General features: G+C 36.9%; 1 protein-coding gene across 2 annotated transcripts in view; it reads right to left on the bottom strand.

The window, feature by feature from the left end:
- Nucleotides 1-24,096, bottom strand: part of LOC136027044 (lethal(2) giant larvae protein-like) — a 275,839-nt gene extending 251,743 nt beyond the window's left edge. Inside the window, exon 1 of one of the 2 annotated variants that reach the window (XM_065703968.1) lies at nt 24,009-24,096. The gene's annotated coding sequence lies outside the window, so the exon portion shown is untranslated. The remainder of the gene's footprint in view (nt 1-24,008) is intronic. The other variant, XM_065703966.1, reaches the window with a different exon arrangement.
- Nucleotides 24,097-24,843: the final 747 nt, after the last annotated feature.

A 24,843-nucleotide genomic window follows, 5' to 3' on the forward strand; every position in this document is an offset into this window, starting at 1 on the left:
TCAATAAATAAATGAAACCCAAAAACCAACGGAAATTTTAATAAATAGTCGAATCAAACTCAAAACCAGCAAAAACTAAGATGAATCGAGCTGAAGCCCCCTCTGAAGCCTTCTGAAGACCATAACGTAATTTGCACTTTACTAAAAACGTTACTGAAGCATGTTTTGCTTTTTGCCTAGTTCAACATCCCCCTTAATATGTACTGAAAGTTTCAGCTTAGTACCCTAAACCATTCCTGGGATACTTCAACTACCCCATTTTGACCCCATGTTTGTACAGAGTGCGTTTTATTTGGTTCAACATCCCCCTAAACATTCCCTGAAAGTTTCAACTTCTTAACCTTAGTCTCAGTAGCCGTAGTCGTAGCAATAATAGTAATAATAACAGAAGTAGCAGCAGTAATAGTAAACACAGAGTACCTTCTGATTAATTCAGCGTCCCTCTTAACAAGTCCTGAAAGTTTCAATTCAAATTCAATTTAATTTATTCAAATAAAAAATAAAACATAACACCAATAATAATTAGGATCCTGAGAGCGAACTTGTTCAGGATTATAACAACAAAAAATTGAAAATGAAAAAAAAAAAGAGAAAACACGGGTAATTAAAGCAAATTGAATAAAATTTACAGAAATATAATAATAAATTTAGTTTCAAGTGAATAATGTAAGCTGTTCCTGAGAAATTGCTCGTACATCCTTTTGAAAACGGTGTTTTGATTTACCCTCACTATTTACTCTAAAGTTTGACTTTTTGTCACAATTCTTCAAGAACGACTATTGAAAGACAAGTGTCATTGAATTAAATGACAATAATTGCTATAAAAAAAACTTTAAAACTTCAGCGTAAAGAGCAAGGGCTGAGGAAGGGATAGCCCCCTTATATAGGGTACTAGCTGTTGGGATGGCGCTTCGCGCCACCCCAACACCTAGTTGGTGGGGCGCTTCGCGCCCCCCCAGGCCCCCCCGCGCGCGTAAGTCGTTACGCGCCATATTAGTTACGCGCCATTGTAGTTGTGTCCCTGTGTCCCACCTGTGAATATAGATAGATTTATATATGTGTTTCAAACTACGTAAAAATTGCGAATATACAACATTTTTGGCTTTCCCACTACTGGGAGCTTTCCGTTTCCAATTGCCAGCAATTGATCTGAAAATGTTTGACCAGAGTCATCGTTTTGCAATCGAACACGCATATTTGTAGTTAATTTTAATATTTTTACGTGTGCCCATAAATTAGAATTTTTCAGGCAAGCATTCATTTCGTCTGCAGGAGTTAAACTACGTAAAAATTGCGAATATACAACATTCTTGGCTTTCCCATTGTCTGTGCATATACAAAGCCGTATGTACTAATAATGACGTCATATGCAAACGCTCTTTTTACAAACAAACAAACATGCATACACACAACTCGTTTTTATATACATAGATAGATAGATAGATACAATACAAATTAACTGCGTAAAACTTGCGAATATACAACATTCTTCGCTGTCCAATTGTCGCTGCATATAAATAGATTGTCAGGTTTACCGACCCTCGAACATGCAACGTACAATTGTCCATGGGAAAAACAATCAGTATTAAGATCTATACCACATTTTTCTAATGATTGACCTTGATCTTTGTTAATGGTGATTGCAAATGCTAATCGAATTGGGAATTGCAATCTTTTAAATTGAAAAGGCAGATCCGTTGGAATCATGGGAATGCGAGGAATAAGAACAGCCTCACCCTCAAAACGCCCTGTCAAGATTGTGGCCTCTATTAGGTTTTCTATTGTTTTTTTTTACGGCAAGTCGCGTGCCATTGCAAAGCTTTGGTGGGTTGATATTTCTTAAAAGTATTATTGGTACGCCTATTTTTAGTTGTACACGTGTGGTGGAAACCCTGAAAGATCTATGGAATTAAAAAATTCAGATGGATAATTAACCGCTTCATTTGGTTCCAAAACTGTGTCGACTGACTTGTAAAGGACTGCCTGGTCTCGAATCTTGGTCAAAACAATATTGTTGATTTCGTGGACGTCTATATTTTTGGGTGCGAGAATCGCTCTTTCATTTAGCCATTTATTATTTTTATAATTTTTTAGAATATTCGGAAATACTTTTTCAATCAATTCATTTTTGGACGTCACTAAATTACAGAAATCAGCAGGTAGTTGTATACGTCCTGAAATTGAGTCTATCGTATCATAAATGTCTTTTTGTTCCGACGTTAACTTGGAAATGTTATTTTGTACATACGACAATAGATCACTCGTACTGTAACTTTGTTCACGATCCAATTCTACACATGTCGAAACAGCAGCGATACGGTTAGGTGAAGGCATTCCCAAATCCTGAAGAGGTTTGTTTACCATACGTACACACAAATCTATATATATAAAAATAAGTTGTCTGTCTGTGTGTCTGTCTGTGGATCAGGTGACGTCATGTTTCTGTGTCCACTGACGTCATGAAATTAGTTGTCGTCATTTTTGCTTTGACGGTGACGTCATTCAAGATATTTAAGACATATGTTCACGTAGAAATCTATTAATGTTTAAGTTTACAATGACTGATGAACTTACAATGGCAAAAGCCGATGAAGATGCTCAAAGAGTCTATGCCAAAAAACTTGCTGCTGATAGAGAAAGTCAGAAAAGAAAGCGTGCCGAGGAACTACCAGAGCAACGCGAAAGCAGACTTGCTGCTAAAAGAGAAAGTGAAAAAAGAAGGCGTGCCGAGGAATCAAAAGAACAGCAAGGAAACAGGCTTGAGGCTGATAGAGAAAGAAAGAACAGAAAGCGTGCCGAGGAATCAAAAGAACAGCAAGGAAACAGGCTTGAGGCTGATAGAGAAAGAAAGAACAGAAAGCGTGCCGAGGAACTACCAGAGCAACGCGGAAGCAGACTTGCTGCTAAAAGAGAAAGTGAAAAAAGAAGGCGTGCCGAGGAATTACAAGAACAGCAAGAAATCAGGCTTGCTGCTGATAGAGAAAGTAAGAAAAGAAAGCGTGCCGAGGAATCACAAGAACAGCAAGAAATCAGGCTTGCTGCTGATAGAGAAAGTAAGAAAAGAAAGCGTGCCGAGGAATCAGAGCAACCTGAAAGTTATCGCCTGGCATTCAGGTACAACCCAGTCGATGATTATAGCTTGAGTAGATGTGTTCAAATCGGGACAATGTCTAAAATTTGTCCCTATTGCAAGGCCTTGAAATTCAATGGTGAAACAATGGGAATGTGTTGCGCCTCAGGAAAAGTTAAACTTCCTCTATTGGCTGCACCACCAGAGCCATTGAAGACTTTCCTTACTGGAACTACGTCAGAATCTAAGCGTTTTTTGTCAAAAATCAGAAAATACAACTCATGTTTCCAAATGACGTCGTTTGGAGCCCAAATCGAAAATCCAGATCAATTTATGACTACTTTCAAAGTAAAAGGGCAAATTTATCATAGAGCAGGGTCCCTTCTACCATTCTCAGGCGAGAATCATAAATTTTTACAATTGTACTTCATCAGTGATAGAAATTCTGAATTGAATGCACGTTGCGAAATTTCTCCCAACGTTGAAAGGACAATCGTTTCCCAATTGCAACATCTTTTCCACGAAAATAATAATTTAGTGCGTCTGTTCAAAACAGCCATCGATTTGATGCCTACTGATACGCATAAAATTGTTATTTCCGCTGACAAAACGCCTCCTGGCCAACATGTGCGTAGATACAATGCTCCAACTATCGACGAAGTGGCAATCGTTATGGTCGGTGATCAGTTTTTACCTCGAGATATTATTCTTCATAAGCAAAACGCTCAGTTGTTAAGAATTGCTGAAACTCATCGATGCTACGATGCCCTACAATATCCTATCATTTTTTGGGATGGAGCCGACGGCTATCACTTTAATATTAAATTGATGAATCCAGCCACTAACAAAGAAATGAATAAGAAATGCAGTGCAATGCATTATTATTCCTATAGACTAATGATTCGGCAGGATGAAGAAAATTATATTTTAAAATGCCGTGAATTGTTTCACCAATTCGTCGTTGATATGTATGCTAAAATTGAATCAGAACGTTTGCAATATATCCGCCTGAATCAGACCAAGCTCCGCTCTGAACAATACATTCATTTGCGAGATGCAGTTATAAATGACGGTAATACCACAAACGTTGGAAGATTAACAATTTTACCTTCGTCATATGCTGGCAGTCCCCGTCATATGCATGAATATGCTCAAGATGCTATTGCGTATGTTCGTCTCTATGGTCGTCCAGATTTATTTATTACATTTACATGTAATCAATCTTGGGACGAGATACTGCAGCTTTTACTTCAAGGACAATCGGCGGTTCATAGGCATGACATTACGGCCCGTGTCTTCCGGCAAAAGTTGAAATCACTGATAAACTACATTGTAAAACTTGAAGTGTTTGGGTCAGTGCGAAGCTGGATGTACTCAGTGGAATGGCAAAAACGAGGTTTGCCACACGCACATATACTAATCTGGCTACATAAAAAAATTACTTCGAACGAAATTGATGATGTGATTTCCGCTGAAATACCTGATAAAAATGTCGATAAGGGGTTACATGATATTATTGTAAAAAATATGATACATGGACCTTGCGGTGCACTGAACGAAAATTCACCATGCATGGCCAAAGGAAGGTGCACAAAGCAATATCCTCGACTTTTAGTATCAAACACAATTACTGGCAATGATGGTTACCCACAATATAGAAGAAGATCTACTGAAGATGGCGGTAAAACAGCAATAATAAAGAAGCGTAACAGTACCACCATCGAAGTAGATAACCAGTGGGTTGTTCCATATTCCCCATTATTATCAAAAACATTTAATGCACACATAAACGTTGAATACTGTAACTCCGTAAAGGCAATCAAATACATATGTAAATACGTCAACAAAGGCAGTGACATGGCAGTTTTTGGCTTGCAGCCCGAAATCAAAGATTTCGATGAAATCGTACAATATCAGGCTGGAAGATACATAAGCAGTAATGAAGCTGTTTGGCGAATTCTTTCATTTCCGATACATGAACGTAGTCCAGCTGTTGTTCACTTAGCGGTACATTTACAGAATGGTCAACGTGTTTATTTCACGGAAACCAACGTGCAACAAAGAGTCCTGAATCCACCGGATACAACATTAACAGCTTTTTTTTCGCTTTGCAAAAATGATTCTTTTGCAAAAAAACTGCTGTATACTGAAGTGCCTTCGTATTACACGTGGAATACTAAAAATAAAGTATTTGAACGTCGAAAACAGGGTAAGTCAGTCGACGGCCAACCTACCATCTTCAAAGATACCACGATAGGAAGACTCTACACCGTTCACCCCAATCAACATGAATGCTTCTTTCTACGCCTGCTTTTGGTGAATGTACCCGGTCCGACATCCTTTGAGTATTTGAGGACTGTAAATGGTACTATACATGACACTTACCGTAGTGCATGCCAAGCTCTGAATTTATTGGAGAATGACCAACACTGGGATAACTGCATCAATGACGCGTGCGAAACGTCAACCCCAAGTCAAATTCGTGCATTGTTTGGCATCATTTTAACAACTTGCTCTCCATCAGCTCCTACAGAGTTATGGGAAAAATATAAGTCAAAAATGTCCGAAGATATACTCCATCGAAAACAGTTAGAGACGTCAGATATGACTTTTGATTTTACATCAGAAATTTATAACTACACTTTAGTTGTTATAGAAGATTTGTGCGTACGTATGGCAAACAAACCTCTTCAGGATTTGGGAATGCCTTCACCTAACCGTATCGCTGCTGTTTCGACATGTGTAGAATTGGATCTTGAACAAAGTTACAGTACGAGTGATCTATTGTCGTATGTACAAAATAACATTTCCAAGTTAACGTCGGAACAAAAAGACATTTATGATACGATAATGCATTGTGTCGATAACAACGTTGGAGAAATTTTCTTTTTGGATGCGCCAGGAGGTACTGGTAAAACGTTTGTGATAAAACTGATTCTGGCATCAATTCGATCAAAAAATGATATAGCGTTGGCAATTGCGTCGTCCGGAATAGCCGCAACATTGCTGCCTGGTGGAAGAACTGCTCATTCCGCTTTGAAATTGCCTCTGAACTTGCATTCTACAGAAACTCCCACGTGCAATATTTCCAAATCATCTGGGATGGGTAAAGTATTGCAGCAATGCAAACTTATTATTTGGGGTGAGTGCACAATGGCACACAAAAAATCGCTCGAGGCTCTGGATCAATGCTTGAAAGATTTGCGAGGGAAGTCGAAACCCTTTGGCAGCACATTAATATTGCTTGCGGGAGATTTCAGGCAAACATTACCTATAATACCTAGATCAACTCCTGCAGACGAAATGAATGCTTGCCTGAAAAATTCTAATTTATGGGCACACGTAAAAACATTAAAATTAACTACAAATATGCGTGTCCGATTGCAAAACGATGACTCTGGTCAAACATTTTCAGATCAATTGCTGGCAATGGGAAACGGAAAGCTCCCAGTAGACTCAATTTCAGGACGTATACAACTACCTGCTGATTTCTGTAATTTAGTGACGTCCAAAAATGAATTGATTGAAAAAGTATTTCCGAATATTCTAAAAAATTATAAAAATAATAAATGGCTAAGTGAAAGAGCGATTCTCGCACCCAAAAATATAGACGTCCACGAAATCAACAATATTGTGTTGACCAAGATTCGAGACCAGGCAGTCCTTTACAAGTCAGTCGACACAGTTTTGGAACCAAATGAAGCGGTTAATTATCCATCTGAATTTTTAAATTCCATAGATCTTTCAGGGTTTCCACCACACGTGCTAAAACTAAAAATAGGCGTACCAATAATACTTTTAAGAAATATAAACCCACCAAAGCTTTGCAATGGCACTCGACTTGCCGTAAAAAAAACAATGGAAAACCTAATAGAGGCCACAATCTTGACAGGGCCTTTTGAGGGTGAGGCTGTTCTTATTCCTCGCATTCCCATGATTCCAACGGATCTGCCTTTTCAATTTAAAAGATTGCAATTCCCAATTCGATTAGCATTTGCAATCACCATTAACAAAGCTCAAGGTCAATCATTAGAAAAATGTGGTATAGATCTTAATACTGATTGTTTTTCCCATGGACAATTGTACGTTGCATGTTCGAGGGTCGGTAAACCTGACAATCTATTTATATGCAGCGACAATTGGACAGCGAAGAATGTTGTATATTCGCAAGTTTTACGCAGTTAATTTGTATTTTGGAACCAAATGAAGCGGTTAATTATCCATCTGAATTTTTAAATTCCATAGATCCTTCAGGGTTTCCACCACACGTGCTACAACTAAAAATAGGCGTACCAATAATACTTTTAAGAAATATCAACCCACCAAAGCTTTGCAATGGCACGCGACTTGCCGTAAAAAAAAAACAATGGAAAACCTAATAGAGGCCACAATCTTGACAGGGCCTTATGAGGGTGAGGCTGTTCTTATTCCTCGCATTCCCATGATTCCAACGGATCTGCTTTTTCAATTTAAAAGATTGCAATTCCCAATTCGATTAGCATTTGCAACCACCATCAACAAAGCTCAAGGGCAATCACTAGAAAAATGCGGTATAGATCTTAATACAGATTGCTTTACCAATGTACAATTGTATGTTGCATCTTTGAGGGTCGGTAAACCTGACAATCTATTTATACGCACAGACAATGGGACAGCGAAGACTGTTGTATATTCACAAGTTTTACGTAGTTAATTTGTATTGTATCTATCTATCTATCTATCTATATAAAAACGAATTGTGTGTATGCATGTTTGTTTGTTTGTAAAAAGAGCGTTTGCATATGACGTCATTATTAGTACATACGGCTTTGCATATGGACAGACAATGGGAAAGCCAAGAATGTTGTATATTCGCAATTTTTACGTAGTTTGAAACACATATATAAATCTATCTATATTCACAGGTGGGACACAGGGACACAACTACAATGGCGCGTAACTAATATGGCGCGTAACGACTTACGCGCGCGGGGGGGCTTGGGGGGGCGCGAAGCGCCCCACCAACTAGGTGTTGGGGTGGCGCGAAGCGCCACCCCAACAGCTAGTCTTCTATAATAACTAAAGTGTAGTTATAAATTTCTGATGTAAAATCAAAAGTCATATCTGACGTCTCTAACTGTTTTCGATGGAGTATATCTTCGGACATTTTTGACTTATATTTTTCCCATAACTCTGTAGGAGCTGATGGAGAGCAAGTTGTTAAAATGATGCCAAACAATGCACGAATTTGACTTGGGGTTGACGTTTCGCACGCGTCATTGATGCAGTTATCCCAGTGTTTGTCATTCTCCAATAAATTCAGAGCTTGGCATGCACTACGGTAAGTGTCATGTATAGTACCGTTTACAGTTCTCAAATACTCAAAGGATGTCGGACCGGGTATATTCACCAAAAGCAGGCGTAGAAAGAAGCATTCATGTTGATTGGGGTGAACGGTGTAGTCTTCCTATCGTGGTATCTTTGAAGATGGTAGGTTGGCCGTCGACTGACTTACCCTGTTTTCGACGTTCAAATACTTTATTTTTAGTATTCCACGTGTAATACGAAGGCACTTCAGTATACAGCAGTTTTTTTTTGCAAAAGAATCATTTTTGCAAAGCGAACAAAAAGCTGTTAATTTTGTATCCGGTGGATTTAGGGCTCTTTGTTTCACGTTGGTTTCCGAGAAATAAACACGTTGACCATTCTGTAAATGTACCGCTAAGTGAACAACAGCTGGACTACGTTCATGTATCGGAAATGAAAGAATTCGCCAAACAGCTTCATTACTGCTTATGTATCTTCCAGCCTGATATTGTACGATTTCGTCGAAATCTTTGATTTCGGGCTGCAAGCCAAAAACTGCCATGTCACTGCCTTTGTTGACGTATTTACATAAGTATTTGATTGCCTTTACGGAGTTACAGTATTCAACGTTTATGTGTGCATTAAATGTTTTTGATAATAATGGGGAATATGGAAAAACCCACTGGTTATCTACTTCGATGGTGGTACCGTTGCCATTGTAAGTTCTTCAGTCATTTTACAATTAGAAATTTTGAGGGCGAGGCTGTTCTTATTCCTCGCATTCCCAAGATTCCAACGGATCTGCCTTTTCAATTTAAAAGATTGCAATTCCCAATTCGATTAGCATTTGCAATCACCATTAACAAAGCTCAAGGTCAATCATTAGAAGAATGTGGTATAGATCTTAATACTGATTGTTTTTCCCATTGACAATTGTACGTTGCATGTTCGAGGGTCGGTAAACCTGACAATCTATTTATATGCAGCGACAATTGGACAGCGAAGAATGTTGTATATTCGCAAGTTTTACGCAGTTAATTTGTATTTTATCTATCTATCTATCTATCTATCTATATAAAAACGAGTTGTATGTATGCATGTTTGTTTGTTTGTAAAAAGAGCGTTTGCATATGATGTCATTATTAGTACATACGGCTTTGTATATGCAGAGACAATGGGAAAGCCAAGAATGTTGTATATTCGCAATTTTTACGTAGTTTAACTCCTGCAGACGAAATGAATGCTTGCCTAAAAAATTCTAATTTATAGGCACACGTAAAAATATTAAAATTAACTACAAATATGCGTGTCCGATTGCAAAACGATGACTCTGGTCAAACAGTAGACTCAATTTCAGGACGTATACAACTACCTGCTGATTTCTGTAATTTAGTGACGTCCAAAAATGAATTGATTGAAAAAGTATTTCCGAATATTCTAAAAAATTATAAAAATAATAAATGGCTAAGTGAAAGAGCGATTCTCGCACCCAAAAATATAGACGTCCACGAAATCAACAATATTGTTTTTGAACAAGATTCGAGACCAGGCAGTCCTTTACAAGTCAGTCGACACAGTTTTGGAACCAAATGAAGCGGTTAATTATCCATCTGAATTTTTAAATTCCATAGATCCTTCAGGGTATCACGAACAGAAGAGCGTGCTTCGAATTACTTCGTCTTAATTGAGATCTCTTTGTCCTTGTCTCCACGCCTCAAGTTTGAAGTACCAAGGGTAGTGAAAATTGAATGTGATTCTTAGGATTAATGAGTTGAATCTTACACAGCCATATGCATCTTAAAAAAATTTAAAAATATCGTGGATTCATTTCTTGATAAAAAAAAATCTTTCATTTTCAGTTATGCAGTCTTTTGTAGAAGCGGGTGTCAAATCTAAGAGAATTGCTGGTAAATAAGTCAGAAAGAAAGTAAGCCAAAAACTTGGCTTTAAACAGTTTGATGTGGTACTTTCCTTTGACGGTCTAGTTTTACTGTGAAATGAAATATTGTTAGTTTTTGCATTTTGGAAAGCGTTGCAAATTTGAATTAATTAATTATTTATTTATTTTCACAGTCCAACATTCCAACTCTGAAGAAAACATTATAATGTCCCTAAAAGTTTATAGTTTTTAGTCAGCTAAAAGGAAAATCTGAAAAAATCGCTGTTTTCGGGTATGGAATGATAGCAAAATTGTCGTATTTCGTCGGTGTATTAAAAACATGAAAACAGGGCTACCAAAGTTGCATAGGGAACATAAAACTTAAGGTATACCCGATTCTGTTTGCATACCCGGTTGGTTTAGAGTTTATCACAGACGAAACAAATATAACGGCCATGTTCATGCGTCGGGAACCGATACCGCCAAAATTACTCAACTTTTTTTTAAGTTCTAAACTGTATTTGCTTTTTTAAAATAAAAACTCCAGTTGGTCAGGGGAGAGGAGTTTTTTTGGCCCATTCCCAGGCCCTCTAACACCCTTCCCGCAAAAAATGCTTGGTCTTCTTATCCCAAAAACAATTCATGAGAGTGTCAAGCCGATGGAAGAAAAATTCTGTCCTCGTCTTTGCCCATTTCGGTAGTGATAGACGGTAGTGATTACAAATTTTTCTTGCTTGTTAAATTCCGCTCAGGAATCTTTTAAATTTCAATTTGATCATTTGCAACAAATAACTTGTTGACCCAATAAATTTTAGGGCGAGCTAATATTATTTTCTATTTATTTTGGGAATTGGGTTCATCTTGGTGATTTCCTTTGCTCAGGCAGCAATCCTTGAACATTTTGAACCAATCAAAAACAAATTTGGCCTTTATTTGGACCGCGATGTTGAGGAGACCATGTCCCCCAACCATTTCTTTATAATTAGAATCCACTTGGCTAGGGTCCCACGGGCTCCATTTTCAGACAAGCCTAGATATTTTCTAATTCAAATTTTTGGGGGGCCTCGACTCAGCCTAATTTTTTTTCTGAATTAGGGTTCTTACTAGCGTAAGATTCAGTCGTTCGATGAAAAAACATTGGTCCTCTTCTGGGAAAACAATTTTTTCATGTTTTTTCTCATTGCACAAATATTTCAATATATTTTGACAATAGATTAAAGTAATTCGAAAACCTTAAAACAGATACCCGAAATTTTTAGGTTTATTATAAATTGTTGGAGCTTTAGCATGCTTGGCACGTGAAGATTTTTCCAAGAAAAAAACTAAGAAGGAAACTGTATCTATATATATATATATATATATATATATATATATATATATATATATATATATATATATATATATATATATATATATATATATATATATATAAATAAGTTGTATATATGCATATTTGTTTATTTGTGGGTTTGCATTTGACGTCATTATAAGTATATAAGGCTTTGTATATGACGTCATTATAAGATGACACTTCAGACCGGGACACCGGGACACAAATGATGACCGGGACACAGAGAATATAAATGACGACCGGGACACTCAAAGAGAAATTACAGACCGGGACACCGGGACACAGGGAATACAAATGACGACCGGGACGCTCAAAGAGAGATAACAGATTGGGATACCGGGACACAAATGACAACCGGGACACAGGGAATATAAATGACGACCGGGACACAGGGACACAACTACAACGGGGACGCCGGGGGCACAGGGGGAAATGTAAATGACGACGGGGACACATGGAATGTTCGATTAGCAATCACCACCAACAAAGCTCAAGGGCAATCATTAGAATCATGAGGCATAACTAAAAAAAAACTAAAAAAAAGTTAAACAACTAAAAACTAAAAAAAAAAGACCAATTCAAAAACGAATGTATATACAGACCGGGACACCGGGACACAAATGACGACCGGAACACAGGGAATATAAATGACGACCGGGAAACAGGGAAACAACAACAACGGGGACACAGGGGGCACAGGGGGATATGTAAATGACGATGGGGACACATGGAATGTTTGATTAGCAATCACCACCAACAAAGCTCAAGGGCAATCATTAGAATCATGAGGTATAACTAAAAAAAAAACTAAAAAGAAGGTAAAAAACTAAAAACTAAAAAAAAAGACCAATTCAAAAACGAATGTATATACAGACCGGGACACCGGGACACAAATGACGACCGGGACACCGGGACAGAGGGAATATAAATGACGACCGGGACACTCAAAGAGAAATTACAGACTGGAATACCGGGACACAAATGACGACCGGGACACAGGGAATATAAATGACGACCAGGACACAACTACAACGGGGACGCCGGGGGCATAGGGGGATATATAAATGACGACGGGGACACAGGGAATGTTCGATTAGCAATCACCATCAACAAAGCTCAAGGGCAATCGTTAGAAAAATGCGGTATAGATCTGAATACGGATTGTTTTCCCATGGACAATTATTATGTTGCATGTTCAAGAGTTAGTAAACCTGACAATCTATTTATATGGACAGACAATGGGACAGCAAAGAATGTTGTATATTCGCAAGTTTTACGTAGTTAAAAATCTATATATATATAATATATATATATATATATATATATATATATATATATATATATATATATATATATATATATATATATATATATATATATATATATATATATATATATATATATATATATATATATATATATATATATATATATATATATATACATCTATCTATATTCACAGGTGGGACACAGGGACACAACTACAATGGCGCGTAACTAATATGGTGCGTAACGACTTACGCGAGCGGGGGGGAGGGGCTAAGTTGGGGCGCAAAGCCCCCCCACAAACTAGGTGTTGGGGTGGCGCGAAGCACCACCCCAAGAGCTAATCTTCTATATATATATATAAAAATAAGTTGTTTGTCTGTGTGTCTGTCTACTGACGTCATGTTTGTGTGTCGACTGACATCATGTTTGTCAACTGACATATCTATCTTCTATATATATAAAAATAAGTTGTATGTGTGTCTGTGTGTCGAGTGACGTCATGTCATCATGTCATGTCGTCATGAAGTTAGTTGCCGTCATGTTTGTTATGACGATGACGTCATTAAAGGTATTTAAGACATTCGTTCACGGAAAAATGTTTAATTGTAAAATGACTGAAGAACCTACAATGGCAACAGCCAAGGAAGCTTCTCAAAGAGTCTATGCCAAAAAACTTGCTGCTGATAGAGAAAGTAAGAAAAGAAAGCGTGCCGAGGAATTACAAGAACAGCAAGAAAACAGGCTTGCGACTGTTAGAGAAAGTAAGAACAGAAAGCGTGGCGACAAACTACCAGAGAACGCGAAACCAGACTTGCTGCTAAAAGAGAAAGTGAAAAAAGAAGGCTTGCCGAGGAATCACAAGAACAGCAAGAAAACAGGCTTGCGGCTCATAGAGAAAGTAAGAAAAGAAAGCGTGCCGAGGAATCACAACAACAGCGTGAAATTAGGCTTGCGTCTCAAAGAGAAATCACCAAAAGAAAGCGTGCCGAGGAATCACAAGAGCAACCTGAAAATCTTGCGGTGCACTAAAAGAAAATTCACCATGCATGGCCAAAGGAAGGTGCACAAAGCAATATCCTCGACTTTTAGTACTCAACACAATTACTGGCAATGATGGTTACCCACAATATAGAAGAAGATCTACTGAAGATGGCGGTAAAACAGCAATAATAAAGAAGCGTAACAGTACCACCATCGAAGTATGGGTTGTTCCATATTCCCCATTATTATCAAAACATTTAATGCACACATAAACGTTGAATACTGTGAATCCGTAAAGGCAATCAAATACATATGTAAATACGTCAACAAAGGCAGTGACAGGGCAGTTTTTGGCTTGCAGTCCGAAATCAAAGATATCGACGAAATCGTACAATATCAGGCTGGAAGATACATAAGCAGTAATGAAGCTGTTTGGCGAATTCTTTCATTTCCGATACATGAACGTAGTCCAGCTGTTGTTCACTTAGCGGTACATTTACAGAATGGTCAACGTGTTTATTTTTCGGAATCCAACTTGCAACAGAGAGTCCTGAATTCACCGGATACAAAGTTAACTGCTTTCTTTTAGCTATGCAAAAATGATTCAAAAACTACAAATATGCGTGTTCGATTGCAAAACGATGACTCTGGTCAAACATTTTCAGATCAATTGCTGGCAATTGGAAACGGAAAGCTCCCAGTAGACTCAATTTCAGGATGTATACAACTGCCTGCTGAATTCTGTAATTTAGTGACGTCCAAAAATGAATTGATTGAAAAAGTATTTCCGAATATTCTAAACAATTATAAAAATAATAAATGGCTAAGTGAAAGAGCGATTCTTGCACCCAAAAATATAGACATCCACGAAATCAACAATATTGTTTTAACCAAGATTCGAGACCAGGCAGTCCTTTACAAGTCAGTCGACACAGTTTTGGAACCAAATGGGGCGGTTAATTATCCATCTGAATTTTTAAATTCCGTGGATCTTTCAGGGTTTCCACCACACGTGCTACAACTAAAAATAGGCGTACCAATATGACGACACAAATGACGACCGGGACACAGGGAATATAAGTAACGACCTGGACACTCAAAGAGAAATTACAGACCGGGACACCGGAACACAAATGACGACCGGGACAAAAATGACGACCGGGACACCGGGACACAGGGAATATAAATGACGACCGCGACACTCAAAGAGAAATTACAGACTGGGACACCGGGACACAAATGACGACCGGGACACAGGGAAACAACAACAACGGGGACGCCGGGGGGCACAGGGGGATATATAAATGACGACGGGGACACAGGGAATGTTGGATTAGCAATCACCATCAACAAAGCTCAAGGGCAATCATTAGAATCATGAGGTATAGATCTGAATACAGATTGTTTTTCCCATGGACAATTATATGTTGCATGTTCAAGAGTCGGTAAACCTGGCAATCTATTTATATGCACAGACAGTGGGACAGCCAAGAATGTTGTATATTCGCAAGTTTTACGTAGTTAAAAATATATATATATATATATATATATATATATCTATCTATATTCACAGGTGGGACACAGGGACACAACTACAATGGCGCGTAACTAATATGGCGCGTAACGACTTACGCGCGCGGGAGGGGGGGGGGGGGTCTTTGGGGGGCGTGAAGCGCCCCTACCAACTAGTTGTTAGGGTGGCGCGAAGCGCCACCCCAACAGCTAGTATATATATATAAAAATATGTTGTCTGTCTGTCTGTCTGTCGAGTGACGTAATTATATGACGTCTGAATTATTTCATCATATACCAATTCAAAAACAAATGTATTCAAGCCTAAGTAGCTGAGTTGGTAAAGCGTTATGTTCCAGGTTCCAGGTCCGAGAGGTTCCAGGTTCGAACCTTGGCTTTAGCATTAATACAAAAGAAGAAAAAAAACTAAAAAAGGTAAAAACGACAAAAAAAAACTAAAAAGAAAAGACTAAAAAAACTAAAAAAGAAAAAAACTAAAAACTAAAAAAAGGTAAAAACTACAAAAAAAAACTTAAAAAGAAAAAAAATAAAAACTAATAAAAAAACTAAAAAAACTAAAAACTGAAAAAGAAAAATAACTAAAAAAAGGAAAAAAAACTGAAAAATAAAGGAGAAAAAGAAAACTAAAAACCAGGACACATGGAATATAAATGACGACCAGGAAACTCAAAGAGAAATTACAGACTGGGACACTGGGACACAAATAACGACCGGGAGATATAAATGACGACCGGGACACTCAAAGATAAATTACAGACCAGGACACCTGGACACAAATGACGACCGGGACACATGGAATATAAATATATATAAATATATATATATATACATATATATATATATATATATACAGACACATACTATTTTTCAATTTAGTTTCTTAAAATCTTATACGAGAAAACAGTCCAGAACTGACACCAAGGGAAGTGATCTATGTATTCCAAGCACAGCAGATCAAAACTCCATTTCTGGTAAGAGAATGCTCATACTGTTTAAATATATGATGTGGTACATTAAAAGTGGTAATTTTTAATATATAAGAATAATAACAAACATTCAAAAATTGAATATAGATTAATAAATGAAGATGGAAAAGGGTCGTGTTCAGGTAAGTGGCTATTATGTAATTTAAAGTAAGTTCTAAAGAATTGTTTCTAGATTTATCTAATAAGCTAGAAAAAAAGAAAACGGGTGATCATCAAAAGAATTTTTATTCCATGTGTATGACTCACTGACAAATTATACATAGTAGTCATCCACTTCAAAATAAAAAAAAAAACGATGAAACATGAAACGATGAAACGAAAAACAAATTCAGGAAAATAATTTTGTAAAAAGATAAGCCTTTATCAAACAGTCCATGGTAACGAATAGTAAGTAAGGAGCGAAGCGGCTCAATACAAAAGTCTTAAAAACAGAATTTTGATATGAATAGATCCATTCAAGTAATTATCTTACTATGCTGATTCCAAATATGTAAGATGCATCAAATTTAGTGTTATCTATCAAGAGTTTATGAAGCTGAGGAAATTTGCCGGATTTCGAAAATGGGGCAAGCATTCCATAAAAGTCAAGAAACCCCACCCCTAACTCCCCCAAAGAGAATGAATCCAGTACAGTTAAGTCAGTCACGTATCTACAACATTTGCTTATTCTACCCATCAAGTTTCATCCCGATTTCTCCACCCTAAGCGTTTACCAGGACTTCGGGTTTCCCCTTCAAACTCCCCCCAATGTTAACAGATCTGGTCGGAATTTGAAATAAGAGCTCTGAGACATAAGTTCCTTCTAAATATCAAATTTTATTAAGATCAGGTCACCCGTTCTTAAGTTAAAAATACCTCAATTTTTCTAATTTTTCCAAATTAATACCCCCCAGCTCCTCCAAAGAAAACAGCTTCGTTCTAATTATGTCAATCACGTATCTACAACTTGTGCTTATCCTTCCCATCAAGTTTCATCACGATCTCTCCCCTTTAAGCATTTTCTAATTAAATTAAAACTTTTTTTTAATTAAAATTAACTTTTTTAATTAAAAGTCAAGAAGTGCTACTGTTCCAAAGGAAACATCTTAATAAAATAAAAGTATTGACAACTAATTCCTTATTTTATGCTCCTTTTCAACAAAACAGTCTATATCCTGACAATGAACCTACCCTACCCTAATCAGAGAGAGAAATAGTTTATTGACAAAAATAATGCATATATTGTCCCCATATACAGCCATAAATAATATAATTCCATGTTAATTCAAACTTGTCATACATTACAGGTCCTTCATTAAAATGCATATTCCTCCAGTCTGGAATCTATCTTTATCTGTGATTCAGTTAAAATGATTTTAAAGGGGGATAATAATGGAAGGAAACATGATAACCTGATTATTAGAAATATGCTACATATTATAAAGTAAGAATTTCATTATTTTGGTGTTTTCTATTAGTGTTTTTTTTATATCCTAAGCTATATCTGGGAAAATCAGGGGCAAGTGGGCAGCACTATTAGAGAAGTGGCCATTACATTTGAAAAATTTTAAAAAAAGGAGTTTAATGGTATTAGGTTAATTTTATTGATATGCTTCCATCAGAAAAGTAGTACTTTTAGACTGTTGCTTATAAGGAACAAAATGTGGTAAAGGCATAGAGTTAGAGTTCATCTGAAACAAATACTATAGAATAAAAAGAATGGCACCTTAAAATATATAAATTGAGTAGTGTTTATAATTGCTTTTGTTATAATTCACATCTTTAATTTTGTGCATGACCAAAGACTATAACAAAATAATCATTGAGGGGGATTTATGGTGACAAATACAACTCTAAGCATCACAAAGAGCTTAATATTAGAACCCTTAAGTTTATAAAGCATCAAACTCTTTATTTCATACTGTTCCCTGCAGAAATACTCCAAATCTATGGTGTTACCAAAAGTGTCACAGAATAAAAATTAAGACAGTGGCTTAAAATTCAATTTGCAAAGGAACCACTGGGTATCTGTACATAGTTGGGGCTGTAAAGAAAACACTATGAAATTCTTAAAACAAGTTTCAAAATACTAAAATGCTTATGGTACTTGTATGATATACCCCCTAGCTAATACTCTTCTAAGATGTTTCTCTGATGCTCATGAGCATCATGAGCATATCCTAATGAAATATACCTAAGTATGATTAAAAAAACGTAATGCTTTAGAAACACATTTGGGCTATACATTTGCACATTGGGGGGGGGGGGGAATGTATAATGGGTCTGCATGCCTAATGTATTAGGTAGAATTATTCTGCATATTATGAAGTAAGATTGTTTTTTCTAACTTCACACTGTCCAAATACTTACCCCCCCCCACCCTAATGTGTAGATATATAGCTCAAATAATATGTTTTTCATCTATTCTGTCACTTCTCTTTGTCTTGTCTTATACTAAGCAGAAAGTAACTAAGAAAAAAAACAGTTTTGCAATGCATCAATGAAAAACAACCTGAGCAGTAGGGGGTTTACCATATAATTATCAACCAAACTTATATTATTTAGCAAAGTGAAGAGTTTTAAAGAGTTCAGTAAAGTGAAGTGGCAAGGTGTTTAAAGTAAAGTGAAGAACTTTTAAGAAAGATTCAAGTAAGTATTTTAGGAATTGCTTTAGACACCCTGCAAAGAGACATCACCATTTCCACTTCAGACCTTTCAAATCTTGGCCTCAAACTCAAAATCATGAAGTCAAAGTAATGTGGATTGGAAGACCAAAAGACAGCTGCCCCCCTCATCTAACAATTTGAGACAAGCTGGGCAAAACACACACTATGCCAGTCAAAGATAAGAAAAAAGACCTTGGCATCATCATCAATGATGAGCTCAAATTTCACCTCCAAACCAACACAGCAGCTAACAAAGCTAATGAGGTACTGCCCTTGATCCATTGATCCTTCAAGTATTTCAGCAGGAAGACACTTGCCCAGCTGTACAAAACTCTAGTCTGGCCAATCATCAAGTACAGAAACATAGCCTGGGGTCATCCTACATCAGGGACTGCACAGCCATGGAAAAGGTTCAACTTAGAGCAACCAGAATGATGCCCAACCTAAAAGGGAAGCCATACAAAGACTACCTAAAAACTCTTGAGCTGCCAAGTCTGTTGTACGGATGTAAGCTAGGAGACGCCATCCAGATGTTCAAGATGAAAGCCAAAATAGAAAACCTACCCTTCAAAAAGTTATTCAGGAAAACAGCCATAAACCAAACCAGAGACCACTCAGAAAAGGTGTACAAGTCAGAAGCCAGAAAACATGTCTGTGCAAACTTTCTCTCAGTACAAGCAGTTGACATATGGAACAACCAGTCTGAACATTCCATCCAAGCACCAAACATCAATAGCTTCAACAAGAGCTAACAGCTCATATGACACTTGTGGCGAGGTTGGAAGAGCCAAGAGCTAATAAGGTATGAGCACTGGCAAAATTCTAAGAATCAATAGATTACTTTAAAAGGAAAATCAGAAGCTTAATGCCAGTCAAGATTTAAAATAAGAGCTCTGAGTCATGAGGTCCTTCTAGATATCAAAATTCATTAAGATTAATCACCCACTCGTAAGTCAAAAATACCTCAATTTTTTTAACCTTTCCTCTCCTTTCAGCCCCCCAGATGGTCAAATCAGGGAAAACAACTTTATTAAGTCAATTTGTGCAGCTCCCTGACACGTCTATCAATTTTCATTGTCCTAGCATGTCCAGAAGCACCAAACTCATCAAAGCACTGAACCCCACCCCCTAACTCCCCCAAAGAGAGTGGAGCCAGTCCGGTTAAGTCAATCACGTATCTACAACATTTATAAGCATGTTCCAAGATTTCCGGTTTCCCCCTCCAACTCCCTCGAATGTCAACAGATCTGGTCAGGATTTGAAATAAGAGCTCTGAGACATGAGTTCCTTCTAAATATCAAATTTCATTAAGATCCGGGCCTCCTTTTCTTAAGTTAAAATACCTCGATTTATCTAATTTTTCCAAATTAACAACCCTCAGCTCCCCTAAAGAGAACGAATCTGTTCCAATTATGTCAATCATGTATCTATAACTTGTGCTTATTCTTCCCATCAAGTTTCATCCTGATCTCTCCGTCTTAAGCATTTTCCAGGATTTCCACCCTCCTCCCCCCCAATGACACTGTATCCGGCCGGGATTTAAAATAAGAGATCTGAGTCATGAGGTCCTTCTGAATATGAAATTTCGTTAAGATCCGATCACTACTTCATAAGTTAAAAATACCTATTTTTTTCTATTTAACCTCCCCCCCCCCCAACTCCCCCAAAGAGAGCGGATCCGTTCCGGTTGTTTCAATCACGTATCCAGGACATGTGCTTATTTTCCCACCAAGTTTCATCCCAATCCCTCCACTCTAAGCATTTTCCAAGATTTTAGGTTCCCCCCTAACTCCCCCCATTGTCACCGAATCCGATCGGCATTTAAAATAAGAGCTCTGAGACACGATATCCTTTCAAATATCAAATTTCGTTAAGATCTGATCACTCCTTTGTAAGTTAAAAATACCTCATTTTTTCAAATTTTTTGGAATTAAGCCCCCCCCCCCCCAACTCCCCCAAAGAGAACAGATTCATTCCAGTTATGTTAATTACGACTTGTTAATTAGGACTTGTACTTATTTTCCCCACCAAGTTTCATCCCAATCCCTCCACCCTAAGCATTTTCCAAGATTTTAGTTCCCCCCCCCCAAACTCCCTGCAATGTCACTGGATGCAGTCAGGATTTAAAATAAGAGCTCTGAAACACGATATCCTTCCAAACATCAAATTTCACTAAGATATGATCACTACTTTGTAAGTTAGAAATACCTCATTTTTTCAAATTTTCAGAATTAACCCTTCCCCCCCCCAGCTCCCCTAAAGAGAGCAGATCCGTTCCGGTTATGTCAATCACATATCTAGGGTCTGTGATCACTTTTCCCACCAAGTTTCATCCCAATCCCTCCACTCTAAGCATTTTCCAAGAATTTAGGTTCTCCCCCTCCCCCCAATATCACCAGATCCAGTCGGTATTTAAAATGAGAGCTCTGAGACACAATATCCTTCCAAACATCAAATTTCATTAAGATCCAATCACCCATTTATAAGTTAGAAATACCTCATTTTTTTATTTTTTTCTAATTTAACTGTCCCCCCACCCCCCACCCAGAAAGTCAAATCAGGGAAACAATAATTTCTAATTTAATCTGGTCTGGTTCCTGATACACCTGCCAAATTTCATCTTCCCAGCTTACCTGGAAGTGCCTAAAGTAGCAAAACCAGGACAGACAGACTAACAAACTGACAGAATTTGCAATTGCTATATGTCACTTGGTAGATACCAAGTGCTATAAAAACAGAGTTGACAAGTCTTGGGAGAAACACAACAACAAATTCAATGCATTTGCTGAGTGGTCAAATGACTACAAACCCATCAAGCAAACAGAGGGCATCAAACAGGCAGGTCAGCTGCCAGATGGTGCTGAACAACTTTAAGTAAGTAAGAATGTTAAGTTATTTTCAGGATCGTATAGTGTTTCCTTCTCAACTGCTTGAACTGAACAATAATACCAAGCATTGATTTGGAAGAGCATAAAAAGATACTCTGAGTGGTGTGTCACTTGTGCCTGTAGGCTATACAAGGAGATTAGTCCTCTTTCCACCAATTCACCTCTTATTTCACCAAAGAACCTGGCAATATATATTTAATAATTTAAAATTAATTTCTTTCTTCCCAGTTTACCACCCTTTATCTTGTAAAATTAGTAGAAGCCTAGAATTTGGGGCTGTTGAGAAGCAAACTTGTTAAAAAAACGATTCTAACTTTATAATGCGTAGAATAATTGTAGTTAGCATATTTGAACTGCAGCTCTACTATACTTTACCCTCAACCCCCTTAGCATACAAATATATAGCCCACATCATATAATTTCCATGTGACTTCTGGTTTTTGATTTCAACACAGTAGATCTGAATTACAGGTACATGGGTTAAAACAGGTGATACACGGCAAAAATTTTAGGAAACACAAAACTTGGACTGTAAATTTGAGGCAGGGCAGTCTAGACTACTTACCTAAAATGAGGCAAACATACTACTTAATGCCTTTTTATATTCTTTTGAAATATACTAATTGCTTTGATAAAAGTCTAGTTTATCTACTTTTTGCTATCATAAAAAGGGGTTAGGTTAGGAAAATGAAACTTTTACAGAAATGAATACAGAGCCAAAAATCACTCTGGGAAGGTATTGCCAAGCTTCCATGTTCATTTTCAGTTATCAGTTTCCTTTTCTCTTGTTTTAGTTCTGAAAATGAAATTCCTGCTCTTTGAATTGAATTTTGATCTATATCAATAGGTGTTTTCTAAATTTAGGAATGTATATGCAGATCTGTGAAACATCATAAATGGGGTTGAACAAAGTTATGAAGCTGAAAACAATTTTGCTGTATTTCAATTAAGCAGAAGATCTGTTTGCAAGGTTTCACTTTCATAACACAAAGAAAGGTCACTGTCCTCTAGAAGAAGTGGGGATATATGCTTCAAAATACCCTCCTGGGACATGCTTTGGTCTGTTGACTCATCCTTGAAAGTGTTATTTTCCTTGTCTAACCCCTTTCCCAGATAGTAAAAAGTAGCCAAACTAGAATTTTATGATTCTACATGATGATTCTTTTATTTTAGATAACACTTATATAGGCCTACAAGGCTAGAACTACTTTTAGCATCACTTGTTTAAACTGGTTTAACCATAAATTGTACTGACTGTGAAACAAAAATGCATGGGAAATATAAGTTATGGGCTAAAATATATATTTGCATAAGAAAGGGGAGTAAGTCAAGTGGAGCTGCAGAAAAAATGTTCCAAGAACATGGTAAAGCCTTACTCTTTCACAGAGGAAAAACAGGTTTTTTCTTCTTGAAAAGTGGATCTTGAGTGGAATTCCATTTAGAAAAGAGTGTTCTTAGGTCCAGTTGATGGGAATGGACTGTGTTTTCTTCTAGTATACTAGACAAAATTTATTGGACATCTAAGTATAACCCTTCTATGGAAGAGGGCTATAAAGAAGTTTAAAATGTTGACAAAAGGCTGAAGTGATTTGGGGAATAATTGTTAACTACAATTATTTTGCATATAATGAAGTAGGAATTGCTGTTTTTACCCCTTTACATCTGTTTAACCATTAAATGGGAGAAAAAGTAGGACTATAATCTCTTACAGTCAATATTGGACTTACAATTGAATTTCCAATTAAGCCAAAGTAATTAGCTTATTATATTTGTAAAAATCATAAAAATGGCATCAAGTGCTATGTTCACCTTATCTAGGCTATATGTTAGTAATAACAACTGCCCCAAATTTATCCTTATTTGAACATTGGGGGGGACACCTGAAGTAGGCAATAGTGGAACTCTAGGCAATATTTATCAACAAGGCAACAATTATTCTGCTTATTATGAAGTAAGAATTGTTTTCTTAACATGTTTCCTTTTCAACATTCCAAATTCTAGAAATATATTTTTTTTTAATTTATTGGATCTGACTGCTCATGACCAATGATGATGATTTGTCACCTTTGTCTCATAGCCCAGTGTGTGCTTAATCTGAAAGTAACTTAAGAGCTACTCACTTTTTTAGCAGTTCGTTAAATATATGATTCTCTGGTCTTTTTAATTCAAATCCAATCTTTCAATTCTATAGAAGGCTTTAGTATTTGTATAAAATTAGTAAGAATATTTATTGACAAAGAAATACGTTAAAATTGATTTTTAATTAAAACATAGATAGTTTTTTAAAGAAAAAAAAATTTTTGAAGCAAAAAAATAATAAACCTAATTTTACATCTTTATATATACATATTCTTTTACTTAGGGTAAACCAACACATTACCAGTAGGAGCGTTGACGATCGAATACACACGCAAAATCACAGGCAAAAAATATGACAATATTTCTTGTCTGTGTGGAAAAGCAAAACAAGAGTTCCTAACCAAAAATTGTATATATTTAAGCAAAAAAAATAAAATAAAGAAAATAGAGACTGAGATTAAACTTTACGTTTTGGTTTAACCAAAGTCAGAATTTAGAATGAGAATTGTGACTCCGATCATTCAAATCAGGTTCAGCAACTTTTGAACAACCTTTGCCTTCGTAATGGCTTTTTTAGGCAAAGACAGTCAAAGAAAAATAGCTTTTGAATCAATAAAATAGACTTTTTCTGAAAAAATTCACTTCAAATATGCCTGAATTGCTTTTTTGAGTTTTAAAAAGTACCAATGGAGACTGGGTTTCCATTAAAAGTGAAAAACTATGGCAACTTTGCTTGAAAAAGGCATAGACAATATAGTAAGGCGTCATTACAGCGGGGAACTACAACGTGCAAAAAGGGCCTCAAATGCAAACTGTGCTCATTTGAACTTCAGAACCTGGAATTAGGTACTCAGGCACCAACTTCAGTTTGGGAAA

Source organism: Artemia franciscana, chromosome 5 (genome assembly GCF_032884065.1).
Source record: "Artemia franciscana chromosome 5, ASM3288406v1, whole genome shotgun sequence".
NCBI classification, from domain to species: Eukaryota; Metazoa; Arthropoda; class Branchiopoda; order Anostraca; family Artemiidae; genus Artemia; species Artemia franciscana.